This window comes from Odocoileus virginianus, chromosome 21 (genome assembly GCF_023699985.2).
Source record: "Odocoileus virginianus isolate 20LAN1187 ecotype Illinois chromosome 21, Ovbor_1.2, whole genome shotgun sequence".
Taxonomy (NCBI): Eukaryota; Metazoa; Chordata; class Mammalia; order Artiodactyla; family Cervidae; genus Odocoileus; species Odocoileus virginianus.
Genome location: NC_069694.1, coordinates 10,130,994 through 10,145,401, shown reverse-complemented (window position 1 = coordinate 10,145,401; position 14,408 = coordinate 10,130,994).

The following is a 14,408-nucleotide window of genomic DNA, read 5'->3' as shown; positions in this document are numbered from 1 at the left end:
AGTGTTAAGAGCAGATTGCTATAGCAAATGGGGGAAGAGAAAGTCACTTATAGGTACAGCAAGCCCCAGTACTAATGCCACTGAAGAAAGATTAATAGATACCAATTTATTGAATGCTGACTGTGTGTTAGTTAACTAACCAATCTAATCACATGGACCACAGCCTTGTCTAACTCAATGAAACTATGAGCCATGCCATGTAGGGCCACCCAAGACCAAGGGGCATAGTGGAGAGTTCTGACAAAATGTGGTTCACTGGAGAAGGGAATGGCAAACCACTTCAGTATTCCTGCCTTGAGAACCCCATGAACAATGAAAAGGCAAAAAGATAGAACACTGAAAGATGAACTCCCCAGGTCAGTAGGTGCCCAATATGCTACTGGAGATCAGTGGAGAAATAACTCCAGAAAGAATGAAGAGACGGAGTTAAAGCAAAAACAACACCCTGTTGTGGATGTGGCTGATGATGAAATCAAGGTCCGATGCTGTAAAGACCAATATCGCATAGGCACCTGAAATGTTAGGTCCATGAATCAAGGCAAATTGGAAGTGGTCAAACAGGAGATGGCAAGAGTGAATGTTGACATTCTAGGAATCAGCAAACTAAAATGGACTGGAATGGGTGAATTTAACTCAGATGACCATTATATCTACTACTGTGGGCAGGAATCCCTTAGAAGAAATGGGGTAGCCATCATAGTCAACAAGAGTCCAAAATGCAGTACTTGGATGCAATCTCAAAAATGGCAGAATGATCTCTGTTCGTTTCCAAGGCAAACCATTCAATATCCCGGTAATCCAAGTCTATGCCCCTACCAGTAATGCTGAAGAAGCTGAAGTTGAATGGTTCTATGAAGACCTACAAGACCTTCTGGAATTAACACCCCCAAAAGATGTCCTGTTCATTATAGAGGACTGGAATGCAAAAGTAGGAAGTCAAGAAACATCTGGAGTAACAGGCAAATTGGGCCTTGGAGTATGGAATGAAGCAGGGCAAAGGCTAATAGGGTTTTGCCAAGAGAACGCACTGGTCATAGCAAACACCCTCTTCCAACAACACAAGAGAAGACTCTACACGTGGACATCACCAGATGGTCAACACCGAAACCAGACTGATTATATTCTTTGCAGCCAAAGATGGAGAAGCCCTATCCAGTCAGCAAAAACAAGACCAGGAGCTGACTGTGGCTCAGATCATGAACTCCTTATTGCCAAATTCAGACTTAAACTGAAGAAAGTAGGGGAATAAATGAAACAGACTTAAAAGACAATAACCTTGACGTACTCCTTTTCCTGTCTGGGGCTTCCTTGGTGGCTTAGAGGAAAAGACTCTGCCTACAATACAGGAGACACAGGTTCGAAATCCTGGGTCAGGACGATCCCCTGGAGGAGGGCATGGCAACTCACTCCAATATTCTTGCCTGGAGAATCCCATGGACAGAGGAGCCTAGCGGGCTACAGTCCATAGGGTCGCAGAGAGTCAGACATAGCTGAAGTGACTGAGCAGGCACACACATTAATTATAAGGGCTTCCTTGGTGGCTCAGATAGTAAAGAATCTGCATGCAATGCCGAGACCAGGGTTTGATCTCTGGGGCAGGAAGATCGCCTAGAGAAGAACATAACAACACACTCCAATATTCTTGCCTGGAGAGTTCCATGGACAGAGGAGCCTAGTCGGCTACAGTCCATGGGGTCCCAGAGATTTGGACATGACTGAGCAAATAACACTTTATGTTAATTATAAAACTAGAATATAGCAAAATTAGCATTCAAGACACTCTTTTCTCCTATAATTTTTTTTCCCTTGAAATCAGCCTTCTGACACCAAGCTTGAGTATAGGACTGGCTAAAACAGGCCAGACCCGTGGAAACTATAAGCATCTAAAGAGGTATTTTTCAAGTCATTAAGTTTGTGGTAATTTACTGTACAACAAGAGAAAAATAAATGCATGTTCCTTTAGGCTGGTAACTTTGAGTCATTAATCAAACTTCAAAGCATAATTTATGTTCAGAATTATTTGCTTGAACAAGTAGGAAAGTATGATGGTAGAGTTTAGAAATATGTTCAACAAAGAGCAAGGCAAAAAAAAGGGGGGGGAGAATCAATGGGAAATGATTTTAATAGAGGACGTCTAAGCTTTCTTCTATATCAGAGTTTATGGTTTTATTATCTATGATTTCATGACCTCTAAAATCCCTTCTTTTCAAAGTTCTTCTATAAATTTTATTAATTTTGCCAGATACACTGAGTTGTTGATTCTGGTAAAAGTTTGTGGCAGTGGTGGTCTACCCACAATGGATAACTTTGAATGGACAGGAATTCTTCATTATTTCCTTACCTGAGACTCAGGAGTCTATGCAAAAGCTTTTTCCCTGAGAATAGTATGAACAAACGTGAGGGCACTTTCGTTACCATAGTCTTTTCTGTAATGTATGTATTTCCTACCGTAGTCTTGACTTCTCTTCACTTTGGCTTTTTCCTCTCTTTGTATTTATACAGCAAGGGTTAAATATTCATTGACAAGCTGAGATTTTTTTTGGACAAATCCCTGTAGTTTTGTGCAAGATCCTTTTTAAACTCACTATTCTTCTACAGCAAAAGCTTCATGAATAGTTCTAATTTTTCCTATTTGTAATATGTATCTGTAATGAAGTGTTGTTCCACTAAAATATGTGGCAAATATATGACCTTTATTTTAAGAGAATCCCTTCCCTTTCCAAGATCTATGAAATATATTATTCCAAATACAAATATAAGGCATAAAAGCAGAAAACAGGTCTTCCATCCTATAGCTTTACAACAGGAAATCTTGCCATGAGAAAGCAGCTTTCTAAGTAATGGATCTTCTTTGTCTCTCTTCATTAGGATATACTGTCAGGATGTTCTTTATCCAAGTTTAATTTCCTTTTCTTTCCTTTTTAACTCATTACATTGAATTACATGTCTCTATTCAAGAAAACAATCCCCCTCTTTATTCTTCTTAAGTATTTGGGAATACAATTACTTTTGGATTCAGTAACATTGCTTCAATTAATGTATCAAGTTGTCTTTCTAGAAGAGAACTGTTCCTGTCTTGTCTGTTTGGGACTCTGTTTTGAATAACTTGTAAAGAAACTAAATTGCCACTCCTAGTCATTGAACAGAATGCAGTACTCAGTTCTAAAGGAGCTATTTAGTTACTTAATAAAATCTGGCAGAGGAACAACTCTGCTTTTTGGAGAAGAGTGTGTTAAAATATGTAAAAATTGCATCATATGGGCTCTGAAGCTACTGCCTTATGACATATGTGAAAGCATTAGTATTAGATTGTGGGTCAGATGTCCTGAATCTCTAGTTCAGGTTCTGAAACTCACTCACTGTTGACCTTTGGCCAAGTTCCTTAATATCTTTGTCTCAATTATTTTCACTGAAGTTTGAAAGGGTTAGATACATTTAAGATAGCATAAACGCTGCTTGAGAGTTGTTGTTCTCAAATGTCTATGCATCCATAACACACAGTTGATTGCGGCACAATTCATTCAATCATTCATCCAAATTCAGCCAAAATCCTCATTCCTAAACTCAGGGGTTTCAACATACATTGTTATTGTTTAGCATGAAACAACACACCTCTCCAGGGACAGATGGTCCCCAAATAATCTCCTATTTATCCAGAGTTCTGTTTCTTGTTGTATCTTCTAATTGAAAGAGTTTTACATGACTCAAAGAAGGCCCTGTTTTGCTGCAGTTCTTGACTGTGTGTCTCATTTACTCATCTTTTCTTAATGTGGGATATACTTTGTCCCTGAGTAGAACAGACTGCTAGGACAGCGGTTCCCACTCATCGGTGTCCATCAGCATTTGTTGAAACCCAGATTGCTAGGCCCCATCCCTGGCAAAGGATTCAATATGCCTGGGTTAAGACACATGAATTTGTATTTCTAGTAAGTTTCCAGGCATTTGTGATTTTCTGGTCTGAGGATCACATTTGTAGAAACTCTCTAGAAGAACTTTACTTAACCTAACCATGTTACTTTTCTGTATTATTTTTCTCTTTTGGAAAATTTAGTATTTTTAATGAAAATATAGTATTTCTATTAATATATAATTAACTTGTAATTGTTATTTTAAAATGAATTTATCAGTAGACACATCATGAATTTTGTTTTAATTTATAATATGATAAATGTGGCCTGATATAATCAACAAGAAGAAAAAAACACTTTAGGGTCTTTCATTTTAAAGCATGGAATGAAGTCATGAACCAAAGGTTTTTTCCCTAGAGAATTTACAGCCTGAAGAATATAATTATAAAAAAGTCTACTAGTGATGGTGTACTTTTAGCAGGTCTTGAACGAAGCACATAAAAATAGGCTTTTCTCTGGGAATATATTAAGATGACACATTGACAGGAACTATAAAAGAGATAAGATCAAATTGGGAACATAAGTGATTTAAAGAATTATTTTTTTTTAAGTTCAATAACTTCAGAGCATGACAGGATTAAATGAAAGCAGGGTTGGAACAAACAGGATGAGTTGGTGGCCACACCTGTGGCATGTGACAGCGTGTTAAGATGTTTTCCTTTTCTGTAAGTCTCCTTTTCCTGCTCAGCATTTTTACCATAAGGAGAAATAGAAAAATAGACATAGTCCAGACAGGAAATATATTAAGTAAAATTCTCATTAAAACATGAATAACTGCTATGAGATCTGAAGAACCAGGCTGGGAATGTAGACAGGCAAAGCTCCCATGGTGTCGGAGAATATGAGATTTTGAACTAGATGACTTCATTCAGATGCAGCACGTATTTACAAGCCTTCCAGTAGAGGAAGCTTAGCTAGAAAGTAGAGAGCAAGATGACCTAATGGGGGCCTGAAGGAAATGTCAGTCAGTGGGAAAAGAGTAGCATTTAACACAACATTCATATAGTTCAAAATCATGTTTTGGATCTAACTCATGGCTAAGGGTAAAAATAAAGTCTGTTCTCTTACATACATAGCAGGCAGTCTTCTGTAGGAAACTGAAATATGTAAATCTCTTCATTCTCATTTTAAGTTCCTCCTCAAAGCAGAGGGATTTGAACTATGTTAAAAAGTCTACTATCTGCGGGAAAAGCCCATTATTAATGTACTAACAAGTACATACACTAAATGGATTAATTAATGTTATTAGTTTATAGGGCTTCCATAAATCATTACTGAATGAATGATCATATTAATCAAAAATCTAGACTAACTGGCTAGATGCAAACACTATAGCTGCCCTACCCTCAAACAATATTTCCAGTTATTAATAGCTTGTAGTACATGAGGGCAATTGGTCACCAAACTATAGACAGGTTCTTTATTTTGTTCATTAATATTGCCTAAGTGCTGAGAATAATATGTAATCCAAAATTAGTGCTCAGTAAATATTTAATAAATAAATTTTTACATTGGTGTAGGGTGTAAGAAAGACAAAATTTAACTCAAAGCAGAGAAGACAATAGAGCAAATTTTATGAGTTCACTTACTGATAAGTATATAGTTTGGGAGAGATTTAGAGCATCCTCTCCTATAAAGGGAGGGCTTTGGAGATTTTATACTAGCTCACAGTGAGCCTCTCAAATCCACTTTTGTCATGAGTTGTTCTTGTACACAGACTGACTTCACCCGTGGCTGTAGCGTACAGTCATTTCTCAATATCCCTGAGCTATTGGTTCTAAGACCCCCATGGATACCAAAATTCACTGATGTCCTTATATAAATGGTGTAGTATTTGTATATAACCTAGAAACACCTTTCCATATACTTTGAATTATCTCTATATTACTTATAAAACTTAATATAATGTAATCTCATATAAATAGTTGTAAATACAATGTAATTGCTACATAAATGCTTGTCCATGCCTGGTAAATTCAAGTTTTGCTTTTTGAAACTCTTTAGAATTTTTTTTCCAAATGTTTTTGATTCACTGTTGGTGGATGTGGAACTGGAGGATGCAGAGGGTTGACTGTCTTAGCTTCTTCCAATTGTTCCTGAAAAGAAGAAATCTCACCCAAAATGATCAAGACCTTTACCTAATAGTATTTGGACCATCCTCGATATATCCTTATGAGCAGAGGGTACCAAGTTCTGGGACACTCATGGTGTCAAGGAGCAGAGTGATCAACAACATCCCTCCATCCTCATGATAAACATCATCCGTTTTTCCTTAAAGCTCGTACTATCTGCTACGGCCTGAGTGCAAGCCTTTCCTTCTTTAGCATTCATTAAGGCATTTCCCTCCACACCACTGTGGTTATTTTATCAGAAGTAAAAAATGATTTTAACAGAATGTTCTTCACTTTGCTAAACTTTAAAACTGTGGCTGCCAAGCCTGGCTGATCATCAGAGTCATTGCTGAGTTTTCTAAAAATTCAGATTTCTGGGACCAAGCTGGTGAAATTGATTCAGTGGGTACCTTAGGTTATTCTATCAGTTTTAGAATTGTTTCTATTAAGCACTGTGAAAATGTATGGTACAATATTTAAAACTATATATATAGAGTTTGTTTGTATTGGGTTTGGCACTCATCCTTCGGTAATGTTGGGTACTGATTCTCTCTGTTTTCCTTGAGATTGTAAGCTTCTTAAAAGAAAAAAAAATCTTCCTTATATTGATGCCTCACTATATCATCATATTTGATATATTGTATATAGTGTGAGTTCAACAAATATGACTGGGTTCGACATATCACCACAAAGGAGACATGCGAATTTGGGACCAGCATATCTAGAAGGTTGGACTGGAGTCTGTGTCTTGCTTACAGAAACTACAGGTTCTGTGCCTCACATTTAACCTGGAAACCAACCCATAGGTCCATCAGAAGCACTGCTCTCCCACAATAGCCAGGGAGGCTCAGTATGATAAGTCAGTGGGACAGTCAGATTAAAAGCTGTATTTGATTTATATAATAAAAATATTTCTACTGTAATATTTGACATTCACAAAAATTCTATGCCAGCATTTATCAAATAAAGCTTGAGAATAAGAAGAGACTCCATATAGACTAAAAGGTCAATATTGCCTTGATTTGAAAATAAAAACTGTTGCTTCGTTTGCTATTATTTTCTCCCAATCTGAGGGCTGTCTTTTCACCTTGCTTATAGTTTCCTTTGTTGTGCAAAAGCTTTTAAGTTTCATTAGGTCCCATTTGTTTATTTTTGCTTTTATTTCTAAAATTCTGGGATGTAGGTCATAGAGGATCCTGCTGTGATTTATGTCGGAGAGTGTTTTGCCTATGTTCTCCTCTAGGAGTTTTATAGTTTCTGGTCTTACATTTAGATCTTTAATCCATTTTGAGTTTATTTTTGTGTATGATGTTAGAAAGTGTTCTAGTTTCATTCTTTTACAGGTGGTTGACCAGTTTTCCCAGCACCACTTGTTAAAGAGGTTATCTTTTTTCCATTGTATATCCTTGCCTCCTTTGTCGAAGATAAGGTGACCATAGGTTCATGGATTTATCTCTGGGCTTTCTATTCTGTTCCATTGATCTATATTTCTGTCTTTGTGCCAGTACCATACTGTCTTGATGACTGTGGCTTTGTAGTAGAGTCTGAAGTCAGGCAGATTGATTCCTCCAGTTCCATTCTTCTTTCTCAGGATTAATCTCAAAAATATACAAGCAACTCCTCCAGCTCAACTCCAGAAAAATAAATGACCCAATCAAAAAATGGGCCAAAGAACTCAACAGACATTTCTCCAAGGAAGACATACAGATGGCTAACAAACACATGAAAAGATGCTCAACATCACTCATTATCAGAGAAATGCAAATCAAAACCACAATGAGGTACCATTATACGCCAGTCAGGATGGCTGCTATCCAAAAGTCTACAAGCAATAAATGCTGGAGAGGGTGTGGAGAAAAGGGAACCCTCTTACACTGTTGGTGGGAATGCAAATTCCATACAGCCACTATGGAAAACAGTGTGGAGATTTCTTAAAAAGCTGGAAATAGAACTGCCATATGACCCAGCAATCTCACTTCTGGGCATACACACCAAGGAAACCAGATCTGAAAGACACATGTGCACCCCAATATTCATCGCAGCACTGTTTATAATAGCCAGGACATGGAAGCAACCCAGATGCCCATCAGCAGATGAATGGATGAGGAAGCTGTGGTACATATACACCATGGAATATTACTCAGCCATTAAAAAGAATTCATTTGAATCAGTTCTAATGAGATGGATGAAACTGGAGCCCATTATACAGAGCAAAGTAAGCCAGAAAGATAAAGACCATTACAGTATACTAACACATATATATGGAATTTAGAAAGATGGTAACGATAATCCTATATGCAAAACAGAAAAAGAGACTCAGATGTATAGAACAGACTTGTGGACTCTGGGAGAAGGCGAGGGTGGGATGTTTCAAGAGAACATCATTGAAACATGTATATTATCTAGGGTGAAACAGATCACCAGCCCAGGTTGGGTGCATGAGACAAGTGCTCGGGCCTGGTGCACTGGGAAGACCCAGAGGGATCGGGTGGAGAGGGAGGTGGGAGGGGGGACCGGGATGGGGAATACATGTAAATCCATGGCTAATTCATTTCAATGTATGACAAAAACTACTGTAATGATGTAAAGTAATTAGCCTCCAACTAATAAAAATAAATGGAAAACACACACACACACACACACACACACACAAAATCATCTGTGATTTAAAAATAAAATAAAATAAAATAAAAACTCCAGTGAGGTATTACCTCACACTGGTCAGAATGGCCATCATTAAAAAAATCTACAAATGATAAATGCTGGAGCGGGTGTGGAGAAAATGCAACCCTCCTACACTGTTGGTGGGAATATAAATTGGCAGAGCCACTATGGACAACAGCATGGAAGTTCCTTAAAAAACTGAAAGTAGAACTACCTTATGATCCAGAAATACCACTACTGGGCACATAGCCAGAAATAATTTAAAAAGATGCATGTACTCCAATATTTATTACAATACTGTTTACAATAGCAAGGACATGGTAGCAATCTAAATGGCCTTCAACAAAGGAATGGATAAAGAAGATGTGGTGCATATGCACAATGAAATATTACTCAGCCATAAAAAGGAACAAAATTAGGTCACTTGCAGAGATGTGGATGGACTCAGAGTCTGTCAGACAGAGTGAAGAAACTCAGAAAGAGAAAACAGATATCATATATTAACGCATATCTGTGGAATCTTCAAGAATGGTACAGAGGAACCTATTTTCAGGGAAGGAATAGAGACACGGGCATAGAGAATGGAAATGTGGACACAGCAAAGCGGGGGGAGATGGTGGGATGAACTGAGAGAGTGGGATGGATGTGTATACACTACCATGTGTAAAATAGATAGTGGAAGCCTGATGTACAGCACAGAGAACTTAGCTCGCTGTTCCATGCTGACCGAGATGGGTGGGAATGGAGGCATGGGAGACAGGTGCAAGAGGGAGGAGATATATACATACAGCTGATTCACTCGGGTGTATAGAAGAAACTACGGGCTTCCCTGGTGGCCCAGTAGTGATGAACCTGCCTGCTAATGCAGCAGATGCAAGAGATAGGAGTTCAATCACTGGGTTGGAAAGATCCCCTGGAAGAAGAAATGGCAACCCATTCCAGGAGTATTGCCTGGAAAATTCTAAGCATAGAGGAACCTGGCAGGCTACGGTCCATGAGGTTGCAGAATCAGACATGACTTGGCGGCTGAGCATACACACACAGAGAACAGAAACTAACACAGCATTGTAAGGCAATTATACTTCAATAGAAATTTAAATCTCATCTCAATAATTATATAAGTCATATGTAGAAATGATAAAAAAAATCGTGAAACTGGTATGGAAAAACATGCTTTTAAAATGCTGTATTAAATCAGCTAAGTTACTATACTATGCTATGTTATTTGCCAATTTTTTAAAAAATTCTGTATTTCTTAGTTCTTCCTTTACATTTTTATTCAGTTCTTTAATGGTATTTTGTGGTTTCATACTTCAACAATATAACTTTCCTTTTGATTAAAAGTTCCATTAGGGCAAAACATATACATTTATTCAATTTCCTTGGAGTCCTGTATGACAAGTTCAAAATGGATATGGAGCATTTATTCACAAAATCAATTTGTATGGAGATGAATGCTTCTTTGTGCCTTTCCTTAACTTTACATCACTCATTTATCGCAAGGGTTAAAAGCCCAGGTGATTGCTATATTTTCCTTTGGAGTGACTAACGTTTTGATCATTGATAAGCACAAAATTATCACTGGGATTTTTTTTTTTCTGTGATCACTTGCATTGCTTTATATTGAGATCAAGGTGTTAATCTCTTTTTCTCTGCCAGCTCTGAGTGAATCTATTTAGAACTGGGAGAGAAATAGACATCATTTTATAGCTCAAACTCACCCCTTTGGCATGGCCACCTAGAAATCTGTCTTGAAGATTCTAACTCCAAGAATGTTGGGACCAATTTATGAGTGAAGGAGAGAAGATGATTATGTTATGACGGCTCATGCATCACATACCTGGAGAATTCAACTTAAAGATGATTTAATACCAGTAACTGTTATCATTCTCATAAGACACCTCCAAAAGCCTGAAAAGCTTAGATAATAAGATGTATAGATTTCAATGCACAAATTTAGACATTTGGGGCAATGGTAGAGTGTGTGAGAGCCTTCCTGGCCTCCTTCAATTATTGCCACAAAGGAGGTTACTAAACTTGCCTAATTTTGAGGCTGCTCATTTGGAGAAGTTTTTTTTCACATATTTCTACCAAAATACTTTATGAATTATACACGAAACTTAATTTTTAGACAAAAAATGTAAGTAAAAACATATTACCATTACTATCATTATGGACAAAAAAGACAATAAATTCACATGAACACAAAAAGGAAAAATCTTTTTTTGTTGGAAGAAGAGAGACCAAATGTCAATCTAATTTAAAAAATGCTTCCCGGTTAGCTTGGCAATGATCCCAGGCTGGTTTCTTGGAATGCTATGAATCACCCCTAACTTACCAAATATGCCATTTTAAGCATGGCTCATCCCAAATGAGGCCAAAGGCAGTCAATTTTCTCCCTATACAACCTCACCTGTCACGTTGATTATTCTTCTCAGAGAGAGATGCTGCTTTGATCACCTGTCAGGTACAACTTTCTCAAGAGTAATTTAGAATTTCCATTTATAGGAAGTGTTTCCCAAAGGTTAATCAGCAAGCAAACACTCTGTTGCATCACTTATCAGCTAGATTGTAAGTTCTTTGAGGATGGGAGAAATATTTACTTAGCATAACATTTCTGGGACCAAGGGCAAAGAAATGAGATGACTCCCTCTCATCCTGTTTCCCTGTAAAGGCTGCTAGGCTTTGGTTTACATATGCACATCCCTCCCATCTGTCCATCTGTCCATCTGTCTTTCCATCCATTCATCACACTAGTCAGCAAGCATCCATTCAGCATTTATATTATCAGAAATAAAGAGATGAATACATTGTTTTGTTTTGTTTTTCCTCAAGAAAAGCATTCTCTAGTATAGAAGAATTAGAGTATAATACCTTTAATTTTCTGTATATAGATCAGAAGTGCAGTTAGGGTCTACACACCCTTCAAGGAAAAATTTTTTGAATAGCAAAATATCTAGATGCCAATGCTTTTATAAGAAACATTACTTCTGGGAAGGTTTTTCCTGTAGATTGGGAGTCAAAGTAAAAGGAACTTAAGGTTGACTAGAGAGCAGGGGTCCCCAGCCTCTGGGATCAAACACCTGTTGATCTGAAGTGGAGCTGATATAATAATGATTGGTTGACTGAAAGTCACTAGGTGTGTCCAACTTTTTGCGACCTCATGGACTATACAGTTCAGGGAATTTTCTAGGCCAGAATACTGGAGTGGGTAGCCTTTCCCTTCTCCAGAGGATCTTCCCAACCAGGGACTGAAGCCAGGTCTCCCGCATTGCAGGCGGATTCTTCACCAGTTGAGCCACAAGGGAAGCCCTGATGTAATAATAATAGGAATAAAGTGCACAGTAGATGTAATGCTTGAATCATCCCAAAACCAGCTCCCCCTACCCGAGGCTGTGGAAAACTGTCTCCCATGAAAACTCTCATTTGGGGTCTGGTGCCCAAAAGACTGGACTGCTGCTATAAATGACTCTATAATTGAATAGGAAGCACCTGGATCAACACTGAGGCCACGTAGTAAGAACAGAGTGCATCTCGCCCTGAGCTCTGGCAGAAGTATGACCGATGGTTCTTGCTTTGGAGAAAGACACCCACTCCATCTTTTTCTTAGTAGAAATACCAGTTCAATTCATTCATCTGACAATTGAACACCAGAGAAGTACTTGAAAACACAGGCATCTTTGCTTGGACTCTGCAGACACTTTCCATGGGAGCTAAAAGTCAGCAAGTGTACCTGTGGGGACCCGGCACCATGAGCATCAGTAACAGATGCAGAGCCAAGCCTGCCCTGCAAAGTCTGCAAGGGTCAGTGGGAAAGTACTTCACACAGCAGCCTGCAGCCTGGGCTTCCACAGCACTCCGCTCACCAGGCAAACTGGCAGTGCATTCACTTGACTGTATTAGGACAATAGAGTCCGTGGATAGATTGCAGTTTTGAGTCTCTGTTAGAGAAAAGCAAATGGGACGTAGTACCCAGCCCTTTTGAACACGTGTGCATTTTTCAATGGAGATCATTTCTTGCATTCATTCACTCACGATTGTTTCTTCATTCAATTAATCATTAAACACCAATGAGCTAGAGTCAGGTAGAATGTTAGATGCTGTGACTTCAACAGCTTGAAAATTTTTTTCTCAAGAAGTTTTCATTAATTTTTTCATTCAGCATATATTATCTGAACACCTACTATGTGCCATATACTATGCTATGTTCTGAGGATATAACAGTATACAAAAGCACACATGGCCAGGTGTCTCCCCTCATTATTTTGCAGCTTTCTTTTTAATACTATGCTGAGAATACTGAAAATCTAATAAGTTCCCTGGCTTGCGGGTGGGGCCACAGGCTAAAAGCCCCCAGAAAGGCAACCTATTCTCTCAGAACTAAACAATCAGGGAGAAAAAGAAGAAGCCTGTTTCCTACATGGAGGAGGAGCCACGGTTAATCTTTACCTTGGAAACAAGAGCAGTTAACTAAAAAGATTAATCTGACATATATTTACCATATTAGTATATTATATTAGGCTCAATGCAAAATAAATTTTGGAAAGTACAATTATAGATATAAAACTGATAAAAATGTGGAGAAGCAGGAATAAATAAGTCCTTTTTGTCAGTTTATGCTTTTCGTGGCACTTCTTCACATTGAAATGGCATGAAGCAGTATCCACTCTAGTATTCCTGCCTGGAAAATCCCATGGACAGAGAGCCTGGTGGGCTATGGCCCATGGGGTCGTAAAGAGTCAGACACGGCTGAGCATCTGAGCACACAGTACAAACAGAGCCTAAAAGGAATAGCATGTGACACAGCTGGATTTCTTCTCATGCAAATTTCCCTCCAGCAGACTGTCTTATTCTTTGACATTTAGCATCCTTAAATATTAGGGCAGGAAGCTAGAGTTAGATTTCCTTTATTTTACAAATGCTATTAGAAGATAGAAATTTAAAAATAAGTAAATAGGTTTTAAGTAGAGGCCACACCAAGAAAGTAATATGAAGAAAATAAAAGCTATGGCTGTTTTTTAACGACTTTTTTTTTTTCATAAGAAAAGCTGGAAAGTGTGGTTTATAATGACAAATAAAAGTCTATTATATGGATTCTAGAAAGATGGTACCAATAATCTGATGTGCAGGACAGCAAAAGAGACACAGACACAAACGACAGACTCCTGGACCCTGGGAGAAGGAGAAGGTGGGATGATTTGAGAGAAGAGCCCTGAAACATACACATTACCAAGTGTAAAACAGACAGCCAGTGGGAGTTTGGTGTATGACACAGGGCACCCAAAGCTGGTGCTCTGTGACAAGCTGGAGGGATGGGGCGGGGAGGGAGGTGGGAGAGTTGTTCAGGAAGCGGGGGACATACATATGCCTATGGCTGATTCATGCTGACGTTTGGCAAGAACCATCACAATGTTGTAAAGTAATTATCCTCCAATTAAAATAAATAAATATTTTTTAAAAGTCATTATATGGGGTTGAAAGGGGAAACTTCTAAATGAGAGGTTACTCTAAATGTTCTCCTCATTACCCACAACCACATCACAGACCACACTGGCCCGCGGCGCATGCTACTTATCCATACCTGGAATAAACTCTTCTCTTCAGCCTTCTACCCAAGTAAAACAATTCTCAAATCTTTCTCCTTCATGGCCCTTCCAACCATTGTGATCTCCTTTGAAGTCATTAGGCTTGTCTCTATTGCTCACTTCTCTGCCTAACCAAATGT